The sequence below is a fragment of the Nicotiana tabacum genome, chromosome 22 (genome assembly GCF_000715075.1).
Source record: "Nicotiana tabacum cultivar K326 chromosome 22, ASM71507v2, whole genome shotgun sequence".
NCBI lineage: Eukaryota > Viridiplantae > Streptophyta > Magnoliopsida > Solanales > Solanaceae > Nicotiana > Nicotiana tabacum.
In genome coordinates, this window is record NC_134101.1 from 125,974,282 (window position 1) to 125,996,367 (window position 22,086).

General features: G+C 39.2%; 1 long non-coding RNA gene and 1 pseudogene across 1 annotated transcript; one reads left to right on the top strand and one right to left on the bottom strand.

The window, feature by feature from the left end:
• Positions 1–639: 639 nt before the first annotated feature.
• Positions 640–21,806, bottom strand: LOC107763680 (nitrogen regulatory protein P-II homolog; annotated as a pseudogene).
• On the top strand, positions 1,800–6,387 carry LOC142176404 (uncharacterized). Its single transcript, XR_012704977.1, has 2 exons — positions 1,800–4,261; positions 6,140–6,387. It is a non-coding gene; the product is annotated as an uncharacterized LOC142176404 (long non-coding RNA).
• Positions 21,807–22,086: the final 280 nt, after the last annotated feature.

The window sequence follows — 22,086 nt, forward strand, 5'->3', positions numbered from 1 at the left end:
ATCTGGAAAAAATTTCAGCACAATATACTAGAGTTCCAGTATACTGGAGTTCCAATATAATTTTCACTATAATTATACTGGAGTTCCAGTATAATATATTGGACTTCCAGCATAATATACTGGAGTTCCGGTATAATATATTGGTCCAGCATAATATGCTGGAAGTTCATACACATGTGCTCAAATCTCCAGTATATTATGCTGGAACTTTTCGTGTGTTAGAGTTCCAGCAATATGCTGGAAGTTCATGCACGGGTGCACCAATCTCCAGTACATTATGCTGGAACTTTCCGTGTTGCAGTAAAATAGTAGCTATATTTTAATGACTTTGCAAACGCTGGCTACTTTATAATTACCAGTCCGAAAACTGGCTAGCCCATGCTATTTTCACTTTAATATAGTATAAATAGATATAAATAGAAGACATACAGACGGATAGAGAGAGATATAAATGTATGTTACTCTTCTTTTTAAGAAAAAGGTCGCATTAGTATAATTTAGTATATATCACAAAATTCAATATCTTCTTTACAATTTACATTTCATACTAAAAAAATATATGAAGGGGAGAGAGCAGAAAGGAACCTATGATTCCTTTGGAAGGATGAAATCCATATCTTGTTTTTTTGCACGCTGCTCTGTTCATGGATTTCTTTCAAAATCTTAAATAAAATAAAATGTTATATACACATTTAAATAATTAGGATAGAGGGCGAACAACTACAGAAACTAGCTACCAACTTGAATTCTGAAACTAATATGATTTCGTGCTATGTTCTCGACCGATTAAACAAAATATATGAACATAGATTCAACTACAGCAAAGGCATACACGGTTCTTTTGAAATGAGCACATCCGCGGCAAAAGGCACTGTCCGAAAACTCAGAATAGCCAAATGTAAGCCATAGTGGCTGCCAAGCTTAACTAATCTGAAAATTAAAAGGACTTTCCTGCAAGTCTAATTTGTAACTCTAAACACAAATCAAGAAAGTAAGGACATAGCCCAACCTATTGACAGCATTTTTCATAGTGATAAAAATGGATCTCTTAGAGTTTCACAGCTAAACACGTAACAAAAGATGGTACTTTTAACATCAACCGAGCTGCATCAAGAAGTTGACACAGACGAAGATATATCAGCATGCCCTCCCACCATCCTCTCTGCCTTTTCTCCCCGCTCCCCTGAAATTGTGTCCCAAGATTCTCATTGATTCAAGCTTTCATCCTCTATAAAGGAGGTGGAGTTAACAGGATAAGTCAAGATGCAGTGACAAATAAGTAGCACTTGTAATGCTCTGAAACGTGCTTACCAGTGCGAACTCTTATCACATCAGAAACGGGAACCACTGCAAAGCAAAATAAAAGAGCATATGAGTAATTCAGCATATTCTATAAATCTCCAATCATAATGACATCTAACACGTTTTCTCTTCTTTCCGACCCGCATGAAAATACAAAGACCGGAAATAACTGTATTTGTGCCTTGACAGTACGGAAGAAAAAGCCCGAAAAGATGGACAAACTTTAATACCCTGAAATAGTCTATTCATCCCATTTAAAGTTCTCTGTCAAGAGAAAAACTAGACAAGATGACTCGTGTATGATGGATTCATGAGCAGAAATTATTTACAGATCTGCAGATTATGCTTTCATTATTTCCAACTCTGGAACACTATCTACACCATGAAACAAGATATAGCTGAACATCAACAATTAAGATCAAAGAGATGTATTTTATTTCTTTTCATTTTTATTTTTTTAAGATCGAAAGGTTTAACCAACATGTATTTAATCACCTAGGCTTCGCCTGGTAGGATAACTTTGTTTTCTGATACCTGTTGTTCTGTCTCCAATAACAGTCTACTAGAATCCATGGCACACTTCACAATAAACAGTAAATCAGAGTAAAAAAGATGTATAAGCTGTGTATATGACTTTACTTCAGAGATCAACAGACATTTACTGTTAGATAATGAATGTAGACATAATTTGAATGTAGACATAATCTTATGTAATATACATAGCTAACATAATTACAGGGATTCACAGCAGATTTATAGGATTTCCTTTTTGATTCTTTCCATATATAGTTAAGGCTCTATGTACTTGTATATATACTTGTTATTTCTTGAATACAACACAAGAGAGAATTCTCTATTGTCTCTGTACTTTACATGGTATCAGAGCAGGTCTACTGCTCGCCGGAGTTGAGTCGAATCTGTTGCCGGAAATTCTTTGGCCGGAAGCTAATCAGAGGTCTTTTTGACATTTCCAGTTGACTTGTGGTGGTTCTCTGATCATAGAACCACACTTTGGGAAAGAACAACCTCAGACCAGATCTTATTCTCACTTTGTTTGGTCAGGTTTGAGTTTGGTTTATTGGTTATTCGATTTCTTTAATTCTATGGTATTTTTCTTGGTTGCCTGTGTGAGAAGCTTGCATCTTTATTTTTGACTCACTGTGGTGATCGATTAGTGACTTGATATTGTCTGTTGGGTCTTTCCTTATCAGAAACTTTGTTGGTCTCTGATTTTGTTTGAGTTGGGGACAAATTCGTTTGGTTCTCTGATTTGGTTGAGTGGATTATTAAAGTTGAATCCTTTTCAATAGATTGTTGATTTTGTATCTACCAGGATTTGTTTGAGTATTTTTTAGCTTCGGGGACCTCTGTTAGTTTAATCAGTTTGTTATTGAAAGGAAAAATGATGGTAAAGAATAATAATTCAACAACTCCTAGTCCAACAATCTTAGTTTCGGATGAGTTTCTAAAATTCCTTCAACATCATAAATCAGTTAAGGAATCTTCTTCAGTTACTGTCTTTGCTGGGTCAGATAAAACATGTCTTATCACCTCTTCCAATAAATGGGTGATCGATTCTTGTGCTATAAATCACATGACAGGTAATCCAAATATTTTTTCTAGCTTTCGCTCACATAAAGCATCCTCTCCGGTTACTGTAGCTGATGGATCAACTTGTAGCAGTGTTGGATCTGGGACTGTTAAATCAACCTCCTCTATTACCCTGTCATCTATATTAAGTCTACCAAACTTAGCCTTTAACTTGATTTTTGTTAGTAAAATTACCAAAGACCTTGTTGTGTTGTATTCTTTCCCGATCATTGTTTGTTTTTAGATCTTAAGACGATGCAGGTTATTGGTAAAGGATATATATCTGGTGATCTCTACATCCTTGATGAATGGGAGCCCATTACTATGGAATTCGCAGTTAGGTTGCCCCGGACCTTGCGGAAGTTTGATGCAGTGTGGGTCATTGTTGATAGGTTGACCAAGTCAGCACATTTTATTCCGATTGTGACTACTTACACTTCAGAGAGATTGGCTCAAATTTACATTCGGGAGATAGTCTGGTTGCATAGTGTGCCTGTTTCCATCGTATCGGATAGAGGCCCTCAGTTCACTTTCCATTTTTGGAGAGCCATTCAGAGTGAGTTGGGGACCCGTGCGAAGCTCAGCACAACATTTCATCCACATACCGATAGGCAGTCAGAGCGGATAGTTCAGATTTTGGAGGACATGCTTAGAGCATGTTGATCGACTTTGGAAGGCAGTGGGATCAGTTCTTTCCCTTGGCAGAGTTTGCTTACAACAACAACTATCAGTCCAGTATCGATATGGCTCCATTTGAGGCTTTATATGGTCGGTGATGTCGTTCTCCTATTGGGTGGTTCGAGCACAGTGAGGCTAAGTTGTACGGTACAAACTTGGTAAAAGATGCCTTGGAAAAGGTGAAGTTGATTTAGGAAAGACTTCACACAGCACAGTCCAGACAGAAGAGTTACACGGACCAGAAGGCGCGTGATCTATCATTCATGGTCTGCGAGAAGGTCCTATTGAAAGTCTTGCCGAATGAAGGGTGTCATGAGATTCTAGAAGAAGGGCAAGTTGAGCCCAAGGTTTATTGGCCCATTTGAGGTATTGAAGCGACTTGGGGAGGTTGCATATGAGCTTGTTTTACCTCCCAGCTCATCGGGAGTCCACCCAGTTTTTCATGTGTTTATGCTTCAGAGGTATCACGCTGACTAGTCTCATATGTTAGACTTCAGCACTATTCAGCTAGACAAGAGATTGGGCTACGAGGAGGAGCCAGTTGCCATTATTGATAGGCAGGAGCGCCAGTTGAGATCCAAGAGTTTTTCTGCAGTAAATGTCCTGTGGAGGGGCCAACCAGTCGAGGAGGCGACCTAGGGGTCCGACGAGGACATGCGGAGCAGATATCCGCACTTATTCAGCACTTCAGGTATGAATCTAAACCCGTTTGAGGATGAATGTTTGTTTAAGAGGTGGAGAATGTAACAACCCGACTGATCGTATTGCATTTTAGAATCATGTTCCCCTAAATAAGACTTCATGTACTTGCTTTTACTGGTTTATGACTTGCGGGAATGGTTGGTTCGGGATTTGGAAGAGTTTGGGTTGAAATCAGAACACTTGGTTCCTTAAGATTAGCTTAAAAGGCCAAGTTTGACTTCGGTCAACGTTTTGAATGACCTCAGAATCCGAATTTGAGGATTCCAATAGGTTCGTATGATGATTTCGAACTTGGCCGTACGTCCGAATCAGGTTTTGGATGACCCGGGAACGTTTTGGTGCCTAATAGTGAAAGTTGATTCCTTAAGGATTTTGAAGTTCTTAAATATTTGGTTTGGGGAGGGTTTTGTGTTATCGAGGTTTGAACGGAGTATTGAGACCCGGAATAGTTCCGTATTGTCATTAGAGACTTGCACGCAAAATTTGGTGTTAATCCGAGTAGTTTAAGTATGTCTCGTTACGTTGGAAGTAATTTGAAGAACTTGAAATTCATAAGTTTGATTCAATTGATTTTAGGGGGTGATTCTTAGATTTGGCATTGTTTCGGGCGTTCTGAGGGTTCGAGCAAGTCCGTTTTATGATTTTTAACTTGTCGGTATGTTCGGGCGGGGCCCGGAGGGCTCCGAGCGTCAATCGAACGAGGCCCGAGTTGAGTTAGGAAATTTTGGAAGGAGCTGATGCTCCGGGTTGCTGTCATAACCGCAAATGCAGTTGGTCAGCCGCAGGTGCAGCCAAACCATTGTAGAAGCGGCTACGCAGGAGCGGCCCAAGGACCGCAGAAGCGGTCCCAGCCCGCCTGGCCAATTCCGCAGATGCGGACTCCCTCTCGTAGAAGAGAGACCGCAGATGTGGTCCCCTAACCACAGGTGCAAAAATCGCTGAAGGCAGTGCCTTCATTTAATACGGGAATGTGTCATTTTTGACACATTTCCACCATTGTTTGGGCGATTTGGGAGCTTCCAAAGAGAAAGATTACACCTAGCATCTTGAGGTAAGTTTATCCTACTTATTTTGAGTTTAATACTTGAGTCTTGGGTAGATTAACACACAAAAGATTAGGAACAATCATGGGGTTAGAGCAAAACCTAGGATTTTGCAAAAAATTAGATTTAACCACGAAATTTATTATGGAATGGAGTAGAAATCATATAATATTGATCCTTAAGTTATAGATAACAACTTTCTTCGAAAAGTTTCGGAATCTAAGCACATGGGCCTGGGGTCGGATTTTAGGAAAGTTGTGTTTAGGGTTGGAAAATTACTTTAATAGTTAAAATGCAAACTCTTGAGCTTGTATTGACTAGTTTCTACCTTGTTTAATTAGTTTCGGATCGTTCGGCTCCAAATTGAGGGTTTGAGCACGTTCTTGATAATAGGAGTACGCTTTGGAGTGAGGTGAGTCTCCTTTCTAACCTTGTAAGAGAGAATTGTCCCCATATGTGAGTTAATTAATCATGTGTTGCTAATTATGGGGGCTACGTACGCATGAGGTGACGAGAGTCTGTGCGTAGCTACTATTATGTTAATTGTTTGGGTAGTTTAGGACCCGTATCATGCTATATTTGCAAATGTCTATATCCTTTCATGTTAATGAGATCACTTAGGACTTGTTAGGGGTTGGAAATAAATGTATGAGAACGCATCCACTCACTTGATAACTTGTATGAATTTATTTGACTATGATTGTGACTTATGTGCCCTCTTGATGATAGTTGATATTCGTGGATTGTATCTGGTGATCTCTACATTCTTGATGAATGGGAGCCACGGTCTGTTACATGCTCTAATATCGTGTCTCCTTTTGAAGCACATTGTCGACTCGGACATCCCTCTTTGCCTTTGTTAAAGAAGCTCTGTCCTCAGTTTCAGAATATTTCATCATTGGATTGTGAGTCATGTCGATTTGCAAAACACCATCACATCTCGTTAAGTCCAAGGGTTAATAAGCAAGCTGAGTCAGCTTTTGAGTTGGTCCATTCTGATGTATGGGGACCACGTCCGGTTGTTCTAAAACTGGGCATAAGTATTTTGTCACTTTTATAGATGATTTTTCTCGAATGACTTAGATTTACTTTATGAAGAGCCACTCTGAAGTGTTTACTCATTTTTCTGCCTTTTGCGCTGAGTCAAAACTCAATTCAATGCTTCAGTACGTACTCTAAGGAGTGATAATGCTAAAGAATACATGTCAGAGTTATTTCAGTCCTACATGAGACAACATGGTATATTACATCAGTCTTCATGTGTTGATACACCCTCTCAAAATGGAGTTGCTGAGAGGAAGAATAGGCATCTACTTGAGACAGCTCGAGCACTTTTGTTCCAAATGAAGGTTCCTAAATAGTTCTGGGCTAATACGGTTTCTACGACTTGTTTTCTGATTAATTGCATGCCATCTAGTGTACTCGATGGAAATGTGCCTTATAGTGTTCTTTTTCCGAACAAGTCATTATTTCCGGTGAAACCTAAGGTGTTTGGAAGCACATGTTATGTTCGAGATGTTCGACCATCTCTTACCAAGTTTGATCCCAAAGCTGTGAAGTGTGTTAAGGGGTATCGATGTTATTCTACTGAGCTTGGCAAATATTTAGTGTCAACTGATGTGGTATTTTCAGAGACTACACCATTCTTCTATGCACCTCCTATTTTTACAAGCTAGGGGGAGAAAGATGAGTGGCTAGTATATCAGGTTACCCGTACTTTAACAGAACAATCAGATGATACTCTTCAATCTCCCAGTTCTTTTATTGAGCATCAATCGACTATTATGCCTTCAGTACCTGCTCCAGCAAGACCTCCAATTGTTCAAGTTTATTCGCGGAGGTGAGAGACAAATGATACATGTCCCGCACCAATTCTTGCATCATCTGATTCTCCTTTGCCTGATCCTCCAGATAATCTTGATCTTCCTATTACTCTTCGCAAAGGTACACGTACTTGCAAATCAACATATGTTGTTGCTAACTTTGTTTCCTGTGACCACTTATCCTCTACGTCTAGATCTATGATTGCTTCTCTATACTCCATCTCCGTACCCAAAACAGTGAAGGAAGCTTTGAATCATCCCGGATGGTCTGATGCAATGCTTGAGGAAATACATGCTTTAGAGGACAACTACACATGGGATTTGGTAGATTTACCAAAGGGAAAGAAACCAGTGGGATGCAAGTGGGTCTTTACAGTTAACGTTAATCTAGATGGTTCTGTGGCAAGACTTAAGGCCAGACTTGTGGCGAAAGGGTATGCTCAAACTTATGGGGTGGATTATTCTGACACCTTCTCCCCGGTTGCCAAACTCACTTCTGTCCGCTTATTTATTTCTCTAACTGCGTCCGAGAATTGGCCTTTACATCAGTTGGATATCAAGAATGCGTTCCTTTATGGTGATCTTCAGGAGGAAGTGTATATGGAGCAATCATTCGGTTTTGTTGCTCAGGGGGAGTATGGGAAAGTCTGTCATTTGAAGAAGTCCTTGTATGGCTTGAAGCAGAGTCCACGAGCTTGGTTTGGCAAGTTCAGTGAGGTAGTTCAGTAGTTTGGGTTGAAAATGAGTAAGTGTGATCACTCAGTCTTCTATCGGAAATCAGTAGCTGGCAATATTCTCCTTGTTGTATATGTTGATGATATTGTTATCACAGGAAGTGACTATGCTGAGATTTCTTCCCTCAAGTCCTTTCTGCATACTAGGTTTCATAAAAAGGACTTGGGCCAGTTGAAATACTTTTTGAGAGTAGAATTATAGAAGCAAGAAGGGAATTCTTTTGTCTCAGAGAAAGTACATTCTTGACTTGCTTGCAGAAACTGGAAAGTTGGCAGCTAAACCTTGCAGTACTACAATGGTTCCTAATGTGCATCTTATGAAAGATGATGGTGATCCTTTTGACGATCCAGAGAGATACAGGAGGTTAGTTGGGAAATTAAACTACCTTACTGTGACTCGACCAGATATTGCTTTTGCGGTAAGTGTTGTTAGCTAGTTCATGTCTGCACCAACGGTCAAACATTGGGCAGCTTTGGAATAGATTTTGTGTTACTTGAAAGGAGCTCATGGACTTGGCATATTATATTGCAATCACAATCATACTCGTATTGAGTGTTTTGCAGATGCTGACTGGGCTGGATCGAAAATTGATAGAAGATCTACTACAGGTTATTGTGTCTTTGTTGGAGGAAACTTGGTATCATGGAGTAGTAAGAAGCAAAGAGTTGTATGTCGATCTAGTGCAGAATCCGAGCATAGACCTATGTCACAGTCTACATGTGAGATTATGTGGATACATCATTTGTTGACTGAAATTGGGTTAGAGCATCCAATACCAGCAAAACTCTGGTGTGACAATCAAGCTACCCTCCATATTGCGTCAAATCTGGTGTATCATGAAAGAACTAAGCATATTGAGGTTGACTGCCATTTTTTCGTGAGAAGATTCAGGAGAACTTGATCTCCACTGGCTACGTGAAGATAGGAGAGCAACCGGCTAATTTGTTCACAAAGGCGTTGAATGGAATTCGAGTTGATTACCTTTGTAACAAGTTGGGCATGATCAATATCTATGACCCAGCTTGAGGGGGAGTGTTAGATAATGAATGTAGACATAATCTTATGTAATATACATAGCTAGCATAATTATAGGGGCTCACAGGAGATTTATAAGATTTCCTTTTTGATTCTTTCCATAGTTAAGGCTCTGTGTACTTGTATATATACTTGTTACTTCTTGAATACAACACGAGAGATTTTTCTATTGTCTCTGTACTTTACATTTACCAAGTTTGACGAACTACCTATACAACACATATTTACTCACTCCTCTAGCTTGCTACAGGCCCCCTTCAATAAGGAGGCTATTGGTACTTGGTGAAGCTGCAAGCGGCTTGTATCTCTTGCAACTCCTACCAAGTTCATAACATTCTGATATTCGTTCAACAAACCACAAGCCTTAAAATATTCTACGCAGTTCTGAATTCTGATACAACAACAACAACAACAACAACAAAAAACACAGTTTGATCCCAATATGTGGGGTCTGGGGAGGGTAGTTTGTACGTGGACCCTGCCCCTACCTAATGCAGGTAGAAAGGCTATTTCCAATAGACCCTCGGTTCAGGAAGGGCAAGAAGAAGAAGAGGGAAGCAAGGAAGTAAGAAAGATGAAAGAGAAAAAAAAGGGACAGATAAAGGATAAATAGTATCAAATAATAGCAACAGGGAATACAATACCTGAGGCGAACAAAACCACATTACGTAATAAAAATCTAAGAATATGAAGGGACATGCATGCTACTAAGCCTATCGGTGAACACTATAAACTACCTACTAACCTTCTACCTTAATCCTCGACCTCCACACCCTCCCATCAAGTGTCATGTCCTCAGTGAGCTGAAGCAGTGTCATGTCCTGCCGAATCACTTCTCCCCAGTACTTCTTAGGCCTACCTCGACCCCTTCTCAAACTCTCCATGGCCAACCTCTCACACCTCCTGACAGGGGCATCAATGCTTATTCTCCTAACATGTCCAAACCATCTCAGCCGCTACTCCCACTCGATTCCTGGATAGCTTCATTCTTAATCCTATCTCGCTTGGTACACCCACACATCCATCTCAACATCCTCATCTCTGTTACTCCTATCTTCTGCATGTGGGAGTTCTTGACTGGCCAACACACAGCTCCATACAGCATAGCGGGTCGAACCACCACTCGATAAAACTTACTCTTAAGCCTTAACGGCACATTCTTGTCACATAGAACACCGGAAGCGAGCCTCAACTTCATCCACCCCACTCTGATGTAATGTATGACATCTTCATCAATCTCCCCGTTACCCTGGATAATAGACCCGAGATACTTAAAACTCACTCTCTTGGGGATAACTTGAGCATCAACCTTAACCTCTTCGTCTGCATCATGGGTCTCACTGAATTTGCACTCCAAGTATTCTGTCTTGGTTCTACTCAGTTTGAAACCTTTAGATTCCAAGGTTTGTCTCCAAACCTCCAACCTCGCGTTAACTCCACTACGCGTCTCGTTAATCAACACTATATCATCGGCAAATAGCATGCACCAAGGTACCTCCCCTTGGATGTGACACGACAGTACATCCATCGCCAAGGCAAACAAAAATGGGCTAAGAGCCAATCCCTGGTGCAACCCCATCACCACAGGGAAATGGTCCGAGTCACCACCCACAGCCCTCACCCGAGTCTTAGCGTCATCATACATATCCTTAATCACCCTAATGTACGCTACCGGAACGCCGCTAACCTCCAAACACCTCCATAGGACCTCCCTCGGAACTTTATCGTATGCCTTCTCAAGGTCAATAAACACCATATGCAAATCCTTCTTCCTCTCCCTGTACTGCTCCACTAATCTCCTTACCAGATGAATCGCTTTCGTAGTCGAACGCCCCGGCATGAATCCAAACTGATTCTCGAAAATAGACATGCACCTCCTCACCCTGGCCTCTGCCACCCTCTCCCAAACCTTCATAGTGTGACTCAATAACTTGATACCCCTATAATTATTGCAATTTTGGATATCACCCTTGTTCTTGTAAAACGGAACCATCGTACTCCATCTCCATTCTTCGGGCATCTTCTTTGTCTTAAAAATAACATTAAACAGCCCAGTGAGCCACTCCAAACCTGCTCGCCCCGCGCTCTTCCAGAATTCCACCGGGATTTCGTCTGGCCCCGTTGCTTTGCCCCTGCATATCTTACGCATCGCCCCTTCCACCTCCTCTACCGTAACCGCCTACAGTACCCAAAATCCCGCCGACTCTCGGAGTGCTACAACTTACCCAGAACAATGCGTCTATCCCCCTCCTCATTCAACAGATTATGGAAGTATGTCTGTCATCTTCTCCTAATGAGTGCCTCGTCCATCAACATTTTTCCATCCTCGTCCTTGATGCACTTGACTTGGTCTAAGTCATGGGCTTTCCTCTCCCTCACCTTGGCCAACCGGTACAACCTCTTGTCTCCGCCTTTGCCCTCGAGCTCCTCGTACAAACGAGCAAACGCTGCGTTCTTAGCCGCCGTACATAAATAAATGTGACACAATTGTTTCCATTGTAAATCCATCCTATGTTCTGGATAAGTCATCTTCTACAACTGATTTACAGAAGTATCATGTCTCTAATGCTTCATTGTCACAAGATGTTATACGGTATTATCATTTGGGACACATTTCTTATTCTAACATGAAGCATATCTCTTTTTCTTTTTTCCATGAATATGAAGCATATCTCTAATATCTCTCTATGTGAGAGTGGCAAACAGTTCCATGTGATATTTCTCCTATGGCTAGACTGTCCAAATTGCCTTTTCCCACCAGCACTAAATTGCCTTTCCCGTAAACTTGAACTTATCAACTTTGACAGTTCTAGTTGACTAATTGGTTAAGCAGGAACCCGTACAAGATCATAAGACTAATAATAGTATGATTCGCTCAGTGATAAGCACAGGTTGGAGGATATTTAGTCAACCAGACATGTTAGCAGAAGGGTCTACTACTTAACACTCCCTCCGTTTCAATTTATGTGAACCCATTTGACTGGGCACGGAGTTTAAGAAATGAGAGAAGACTTTTGAACTTGTGGCGTAAAATGAGGCACATATATTTTATGTGGCTATAAATCATTGCATAAAGGTAAATTGTTTCCAAATAAGAAAAGGGGTCATTCTTTTTGGCACGGACCAAAAAGGAAATAGGTTCACATAAATTGAAACGGAGGGAGTATTAAATTTATTGGAACTCCAGAATATCTTCTAATACAAAATTTAGAAACAATAAATATCTAGGCTAAATCTTATCATAGAAAATGCCACAATTATGACTTGAGTAACATAATTTTTAAGACTCCGCTATATAAGGGCATGTTAGGAATGACAAATTGGAGGAATCCTTGAAGTCCACAACTAGACCTGAACCAAAAGACGAAGAAAAAAGAAAAAGGCTTCCTATGTATACATATAGTTGAAATATCTAAGCCCCATATCCATGTTGTACACAAAGGTAACACCTTTATAATTGGAATATAAATCTTTGCTAGCAAAGAGCACAGAATTTAAAAGCTTTGAGTTACACCTATCCCAACAAAGACTGCAGCCTTACAAGGAAAATATGAGATACTCATTGAGCCTCATTAAAGAAACTTTAACTCTTCAATCATGGTCTCAAGCCTGGTTGGAGAAATTCCAGCACAATTACAAGCATGAGTTGGTTATCTTTGTTTTCCCCTTCCGGTCTTTCCTTTGGTGCAACATAACTGGTAATTGAATTCCAGGATTATGAAGAGAAAGACTTACAGAAGATCTTCCCATCACCAATTTCACCAGTTCTTGCCTCTTCAGTTATCTTTGCTATGACAGCTTCAACCTAATACGGCAGTACAGCAGGCTAGATCAGGACATCATTCAAAAGTATGGGAAGCTAGATGAAAAAGCATTAAATGGAGGAATCCGACTATAAACCATTAAAATTTAAGTGAAGTGAAAAAGTCATATCACCAAAATTCAGGAAGTATTCAAAACTCAAGGGTCAAAAGAACAGTTTCCCTCAACAATTTTGGGGTACAGGTTTGGAATGACCATTATTTTGGCAAAGAAGGCTCCATTCCACACAGGAAAACTGAAATGATTTTCCGAAGGATCAAAATATTTGTATGAATATACACACAAACACACACGCACACAAAAAAAATTCTTTTATGGGGGAGAGAGAGAGAGTGTGTGTGTGAGTGTGGAAGCTTGCAGGCATTTAGTCCAAAACCTGGTCTGTGCGCACAACAATCTCCATCTTAACTTTTGCAAGAAACTTGTCTTATGAGAATTCGGAGCCTGCAAAGAGCAGATACATCAAAGGCTCAAAGCTTCAGAATCTTGCACAACAATGGTCAATAAGGAGCAGCTAAAGTAACAAATATTTTCCCTACCAGCTTGTCTCTCTGTCAAGCCACCTTGAGCGCCAAACCCACGAACATCAGAAACCGTGATGCCACGAATGCCCATTTTCAATAGTGACTTCATGTTTCAGCAAGTACAAGTAAAGGCACCTTTTATCTTCGAGTAACCAGAAATATCTTACAGGAAATTCTGAAATGAATTCTAATACGTTCTTAAAAAAAATGTGGACTCTACTGTACAACGCCATATAATTGGCCTTAAGCCTGTTTCCTCTTGTATTTACTTTCAACTTATTAGTCACAAAACTTCCCACCTTCAGCAAAGGAATCACAGAATCTACAGAAGCTCAATATGTGTCAACAACGTACTAACTAAAGAACACATGCGCACTCTACTAGTCTATTTGAAGGACACATTACAAGAACCAGTAGAATTTGCATTTGCATGTAAAATATGTGAATTATGCTTGGGTTATGGGATAGATATCCATAGAAACAGGGTTAATACTGCCGTGAAGATTTATATTATTCACGTGACAAGGTTTTTGCTCTTGTTTGACTATGAACTACGAGGAAGATCAGGAAAATAAATATTAACTTAACAACAATTACTATGGCTTAGCATTACAGTACCTTCAGAACCTACTGCAAGTAGGGGCGTTCATGGTTCGGTTTGGATCGGTTTTTTCCTAAAAAGAAACCAAACCAAATAAGTCGGTTTTTCAAATATTAGAACCAAACCAAACCAATTAAGTCGGTTTTTCTCGATTCGGTTTATGTCGGTTTTTCAGTTTTTTTGGTTATTTGTCGGTTTTTTCTTATATATAAGACATACACTACCAAACACATATTCCGCCGACCACATTTTCAATGTAACACTATCAAATCAATTGCCCTTTGAGAAATCTATTATTTACCAAAATATATTGATGATAATTGAATCAAATAGTGATGAATAATTTAAGGACTCAATTAAAAATATGTTATTTTTAACACTGAATGGATTCTTACACTAAACAAAAGAAAACTACCAATCAAACTAGAATGTAAAGGTAAAGAACTATATTAAAAGTGCAAACTATTAACATTTACCATAAATTTTTTGAAACTTTGTATAACAATATACATATGTATAGGTGTAATAATAAATTAGAAATAGCTACTCTTATAGTCGGTTTGGTTCGGTTTTTTCTAATTAAAACCAAAACCAAACCAAATTTGATCGGTTTTTAAAATTCAAAACCAAAACCAAACCAAAAAGTATCGATTTTTTTGGTCGGTTTGGTTTGGTTTTCGGTTTTTCGGGTTTTTATGAACACCCCTAACTGCAAGTGTGCCTATCAAGGTACTTCGAGATAATCTCATAAACTTGTGTCATTAATGAGTCAAAGGGCAAAGGAGAACAAGTATAACCGGAAAAATGTGGAAATGCGGGTAAGAGAACAAAGGTTTGCATCTTTGACGAAGTAATAAACTTAATGGTGTTTCAGATGTAGGGTCTAAAGTATCTTGCAAATTCTTGATACAAACAAACACACAGGCAAAGCAATCAACATTCAAACACCATAAAATCTTGTTAAAGAAGATCATGCCTCGTCAGAAGCCTCTATAATGAAAGTTACAACATTAGATTTTCAGAGTCCATCTTGCATGAAAAAGCAGTAACAAAAACTACAGATATTCTACAATGTTAAGCAAATATGAAGGCTAATGTTACTTCCATCATTTTATAAACGGAATTGAAGTGCTGCTGGGAAACATATTCTCCTTCCATAATTGATAAATGTCATTTTACGACATAAATCTTCAAAAAATTTATAAATCTTTTCAGCTTCCAGATATAGGTTTTAGCCTACATTTTATATTGATTTGATCATTAGTAGTTAAAATACTAACTCTTGTCTTTCTGAGCTTTGCAAGCATAGCCGGCCCCAACCCCGATAAAGGAGTAAACCTTTAGTAGGTTGACAACTAGCATAGAAATAGTCTCACTATAACAATCCTACTGAATATCGAATGATGCTAGCCTTCTAATGCTTACATACAGCCAAAATAGAGCAGATTGATATAGACGATTCATATACTTGACCCTAACTAATTGAAAACATCTCGAATGGAGGAATTTAGGTAAAATCACATTAGGGTTTCAAGCCATTTTCTTCTCTGTATGTAACGAAAATGAGGGCAAAATATCTGATGGTTTTTCTAGATCCATTACTACATATTTATACAATGGGCCACATCTATCCGGTGCCCAATATCCAAGAGACCAACTAACATACTAACTAAGAAGGCTAAGCAGTATTACAAAAATAGCCAGAGAAAAATAAATACAACTATTACACAGCTAACCACTAATGTTACTACTTTTTATGTTTGGGACTAGAGGCTAAATACTCCATCATGCCAACCCCCCCCCTCAAGTTGGAGGGGGAGACCACCTGCAACTTGGAGAGCAAATGATGATGAAGAGTGCTTGGCAGAGGCTTAGTGAGCATATCCGCCAGCTCAATGTGCTTCGTACGCTCATAGAAGACTGGATTCTTAGCTATATGGAGGGTTGCTTGATTGTCACAAAAAACAGAAAAGGGAAGCATAACAGGCACAGCAAAATCATTCGACAACCTAGAAAACCAAGTTAACTCAGCAACCACTTTGCTCAAAGCCATGTATTCAGCTTCAGCTGAAGAGAGAGAAACAATGGGTTGTTTCTTGGACTTCCAACTAACTAGATTGTCCCCCAAAAAAATGCAAAAACCAGTGACAGACCTCCTGGTGCCAGGGCAAGCTGCCCAGTCACTATCTGAGAAAGCAGTAATAGAGAAATCATTGGAATTTGAATAAAACAAACCTAAATCCATAGTACCTTTGAGATATCTCAATACAAGTAAAGCAGCAGTCATGTGCCTTTGGAGACTTCAGAAACTGACTTAAATGCTGAACAACAAAACAAATATCAGGTCTGGTATGAGTGAGGAATAGCAATTTGCCTACCAGACTTCTATAAGACTAGGAGCAGGCAGTAAATCACCAGAATCAGCATACAATTTGGTGTTCAAATCCAAGGGACAGACCACAGGAGTGACTGCAGTGCAGGCAAACTGCTGAAGAAGATCAGAAGTAAATTTCTTTTGATTGAGAATAACCCCACCAGAAACAGAACACACTTCAATACCCAGGAAGTAATGCAAAGACTCCAGATCTTTGATTTTGAACTGAGAGTCCAAGAACTGCTTCAAAGAAGTGACTTCAACACTGTCATCCCCAGTTATAATGATGTCATCAACATACACTACCAGAAGAACCATATGCAGGACTGCCTTTGACAAACAAAGAGTAATCATTAAGGGAATGAGAGTAACCCTTAGAATATAAGGCCTGGGAAAGCTTGGCATACCATTGTCTAGAAGCCTGTCTAAGACCATAAAGGGATTTCTTCAGCTTACAAACAAGAGGAACAGAAGTAGAAGGAAAAGAAATGGACAGCCTCTGGGGTAATTTCATATAAACCTCCTCATCAAGATTCCTATGAAGAAAAGCATTATTAATATCAAGTTGAAAAAAAGGCCAATGTTTCTTAACAGCTACAGCTACTAAACATTTGACAGTAGACATTTTAATTACAGGGGAAAAGGTTTCTGTAAAGTCAACCCCTTCAACTTGAGTGTCACCCCTTATGACAAGTCTAGCTTTGTATCTCTCAACACTACCATTAGCCCTATACTTGATTTTGTACACCCATTTGCAACCTATAGGCTTCTTGCCAGCAGGAAGAGGGACAACATCCCAAGTCTGATTGGAATCCAAGGCTTCAAACTCCTTCCTCATGGCATCCTGCCAAGCTGGGAATAAGGCAGCCTGAGAGTAACTAGTAGGTTTAGATTCTAAAGGGTGGGAAGAGGAATGGGCCGCAGAGAAAGAAGGCAATTTACATACATAATCTTGGAGGTAAGATGGAGCATTATGTTGTCTGGAAGATTTTCTAATAGGAGGAGAAAGGGAAGAAGTGGGAGGAGAAGGGATATCAGGATTAAAAGGTACAGGAAAAGTATTATGAGCAGGAGGAGAAAGACTAGGTACAGGAAAAGTAGGATGAACAGTAGGAGAAGAACCGGAAGAAGAAGGAGAATGATTGGAGGGAGAGGGAGGAGCAAAAGAAGTAGGAGAAGCAACAAAAGTGGGAGGAGGAGAAAAAGTGAAAGGAACATCATTGGGAGGAGGAAGTGTGACATAAAAGGTGGAGGTTCAAAAGAGGGAGGAGAAGTAGCAAAAGTAAACAGTGTTCATGGAAAATGATATCCCTGGATACAAAGCATTTCTTGGTATGTAGATTGTAAAGTTTGTAACCCTTCTTGGCAAAAGGATAGCCTAAGAAAACACAAGGAATAGCCCTGGGATGTAGCTTGTCCCTGTGAGGAATTGGCACAGTTGAATAAGCTAAACAACCAAAGACCCTCAAATGGGAATAGTTAGGTGACTTCCCCTATAGACTTCATATGGAGACCTATTCTGAAGAATTCTAGATGGAATTCTGTTGATCAAATAAGTAGCAGTTAGCAAGCAGTCCCCACAAAAACTGACAGGAAGTTTGGACTGAAACAATAGACCCCTACATGTTTCTAGGAGAGTTCTATGTTTTCTTTCAACCACACCATTTTGTTGAGGTGTGTGAGGACAAGTTATTTGGTGAATTATCCCAAGTTCAGCAAAGTAGGAAGAATTAGCTTGACTAGACCCCAATTCCAAAGCATTATCACTTCTAATGGTTTGTACTGACACCTCAAATTGGGTGTGAACCATGGCTAAGAAGGCTTTGATTAAGGAGAAAGCCTTACTCTTGGATCCCCAATAAGTGAGTCCAAGTAGCTCTAGAGAAGTCATCAACAATTGTAAGAAAATACTTAGATCCAGAAGATGTGGGTGTATGATAAGGCCCCCATGTATCAATATGTATCAATTGAAAGGGTTTAGTGGTACTAATACAACTACTAGGAAAAGGAAGTCTAGTTTGTCTAGCAATAGGACAAATGGAACAAGGAAAGGATTGCCTAGGTGGCAAAGAAGTTGATAAGATAGATATATTTTTCATAGCAGTAAAAGGAATATGTGCTAATCTTTGATGCCAAATGTAATCCAAACCATTCATAGAAACATCAGCACATGGCAATGTTTTATTAGTAGCAACAGTATTGTTAGGATTACATGGAGAGACATTACTAGAATCAATGCTAGAATTACAAGAAGAGATATTATTGCATGAAATAGAAACATAACTAGAAGAAAATGGCACTGAGTCTGCTGGTCTTTTCCAAGCAAGCTTGTATTGGCCAGCTTCCTTCTTACCAAGTTCCAGAGGCATCTTCGGAGAAGGGGCCTGTAGCATATGCCACAGACAAGAAGTAGAAGTGAACAAAACTATACAGTGCAGCTGTAATATCAACTTATGAACAGAAATTAAGTTGTGTTGAAAGGAATGGATGAATAAAACATTGTGTAGTGTGATAGAAGGAGTCAAAGCAAAGAATCATGTTGAAGTTACTTTTACTTTGTATCCATTGGGAAGTGTGACAAGATAGGGTACTGTCAAAGGGACAATATTAGTAAGTAAATCTTTGTTAGAGGTCATATGATCAGTTTCCCCTGAATCTATTATCCAGGAGATAGAATTAATATGGGTGAGCATGCAAAGTTTAGAATTAGAAACAGGACTCTTAGTCAACATAGTACCAGCAAAATTTGCAGAACACATAAGGTTGGATGAAGAGCTGGTGGATTCTCCCAAGTTGGAATGTTGCAGCAGACTGATCAATTGTGCATACTATTGCTTGGTCAACCCTAGAATGACTGAATTTTGAGTTTCAATAGCTGGGGTAATAGAAGTTGGACCCTCGTTGAAATTAGGAGCAGAATCAGAATTGTTGAACTCAGGGTTACCATGCTCAGAACCAGCAGCACTATGTGCAGCACCTCTTTTACCCTTGACCACCTTAGAATTTTGTGGAAACCCATAAAGATTGAAGCATTTATCAATTAAATGTCCAGACTTCTTACAGTACTTGCAGAACAATGTCACCTTGTTCTGTTCAAAATTTATCCTTTGAGGATACTGCCTTGGAGGAGGAGTGCTATGATTGAAGGCTGGGACAGGACCAACACCAGGATGAGAACACATTTTTGCATTAGTGTTCACATTAAAGGACATTGAGTCAGAGTTTAACCGGGAATTAGATGGGACTTGTCTTTGTTTTTCATCACTAAGTAAGATGTTATAAGCACTATCAAGAGTTGGAGGGGGCTGCATCATAAGCAAATTGCTCCTAACACCCACATACACCTCATTTGAACCCATTAGGAATTGGAAAAGCTTGTTCTCCTCATCCTCCTGTTGTAGGAGCACAAACACACCTTTGTGCATGATTGGTGCAGATTACCCCTAGTTCATCCCATAGTTACTTTAGTTTATTAAAATATGAAGCTATGTCTAAAGCACCTAGAGATGTTTAGGCTAGTTCACGCTTGAGTTCAAAAATCTTTGCCCTATTTGCAGTCCCATACCTAGTTTGGAGTTGAGTCCAAATACTTTGAGCAATGTCAGAATATTGCACACTCTCTGCTATTTCAAGGGAAAGGGAACTGGTTAACCAGGAAATCACCATATTATTACATCTGTCCCATATTTTCTGTTGAGGTCCACTAGTAGTTGGTCTGGTGCATGTACTATCTACGAAGGCTATTTTATTCTTAGCAGAGAGGGCAACAATCATCTTCCTCTTCCAACCCCCAAATCCACTTCCCTAAAAAGGAGCATGAACTAGAGAAATTCCGAAAATATCAGAGGAGTGAACAAACAAAGGACTAGAGGGATCAGGAGAAAAGTTCTCAGTCTCAGGAGTTCCCATTACACCGTTCGTCTAATACCTAACTAGTGAAGTTAGATAGTGTTGTAATCAAACAATTTTAAAAAGAAAGGAATAAGATTACCGGCCTTCTTCGCTATCGCAGAAGAACGACCTTCAAAATCGGACCTTTTCACCCACAAAATTGAGCAAAAACCCTAATTTCTTCACCGCCCAGATTGAAATCAATTGAAGAACACACGTCGGAAAATTGACCCAAACATTGAGAAGAAAATTTATACACCGGTGGAAACTAGCTAGAAATGAAGAATCAAACCAAAATTCGAAGGAAAACTCGAATCAATGTGATGACCAGAAAACCTCCATACGTTGATTACATGAATGCGGGGTAAGATCGGACGTTGAGGATCGATGAGAGAAGTCAGAAACACCCGCTCTGATACCATGAAAACATCTCGAATGGAGGAATTAGATTATTAGGGTTTCAAGCCATGCGAAGAGAACATTTTTCTTCTCTGTATGTAACGAAAATGAGGGCAAAATATTTGATGGTTTTTCTAGATCCATTACTACATATTTATACAATGGGCCACATCTATCCGGTGCCCAATATCGAAGAGACAACTAACATACTAAGAGCACGTTTGGATTGGCTTAAAAAAAAATAGTTTTTCAGCAAAACTAACTTTTAAGCCAAAAAGTAGTAAGTTGGGATTGCCCAGCTTGTTGTTTTTGACTTGTTTTAAGAAGTTTTTAACTTATTTTAAGCACTTTTTGACTTTGCCAAACATTGAAAAAAGCTAAAAAGAGCTTAAAAGCTTATTTGACCAGCTTAAAAGTCAATCCAAACACCCTCTAAGAAGGCTAAGCAGTATTACAAAAATAGCTAGAGAAAAATAAATACAACTATTACACAGCTAACCACTAATGTTACTACTTTTTATGTTTGGGACCAGAGGCTAAATACTCGATCATGCCAACACTAATTTGGTATCGAGGCTTAGCTGCTTGATTGAATAATACCGATTAACAAACTAAAATCAATTAATAAAAACAGCATGCACATGGTAACTACCAGTCCTTACCGAAGAAACCTGTTGAATCCTCCATGGTCTGATCCATTCCAAATTTTGGCAGCCGTATTTGAAATAGGCAAAAAAAAAAATTATCATGCAAAGTATAAAGCCAGAGGGAGAAAGGGAAGAGGGTAGAATAAATTAAATAAAATAGAGAGTAAGTCCATAAGAAAAGTGAGTTGGGTCACCTTAAGATTGCTTCAATTATGTAAAATTTTGAATCCGGGACATAATCTGAAACAGAAATAACCAACGTACCAATTAAGAAATACTCTAGAAACCGAAAAATCGATTCAGTAAAATGAGGAGGGCCCGAGGTGAAGTTGACCTGGAGAGAGCTGGGTTGTGATACGTGGACGAAGAGAAGCATTTCTGGTACGTTTGAGGGTAAATTGAGAAGGGAATAACGACTTATTGTGAATTGAAATGGATGCAATGTGGGGAAATTTTACGAAAGGATAAGAAACTGAAGGAAAGGAAGTGTTGGATCTAGAAATGGAGGAAGACGCGAACGCCATTATGGAGTCTGGTAGAGAAGCAGAAGCAGGAGTTATCGATGAGATCGACGTGAATTGGAAAGCAGAGTGAAAGTGTGCAAGTATATGGCGACTTGCACGTTTTTCCAATACAAGAATTTTTAATTATTTATTTTTTCCTGGTAATTCAATAATTCAATTTAGTTAGTTCAATGTACAACTCTGTCCATAGGTCTTTACTGCAATTCAATAGACTTTATTGTATTTCATACCAACATTGCAAAACTTTGACTGAATTATTGTACTTTATTAATGGCTTTTAATGTTTGGGAAAGGTGTGTGTTTTGTTATATGATGAATATTCGTCTTCGATTTTTTTATTTTTTTAAAAAGTTTATCTTGCATTCTTTTTTGAGTTAATGGCTTATATGGTCACTC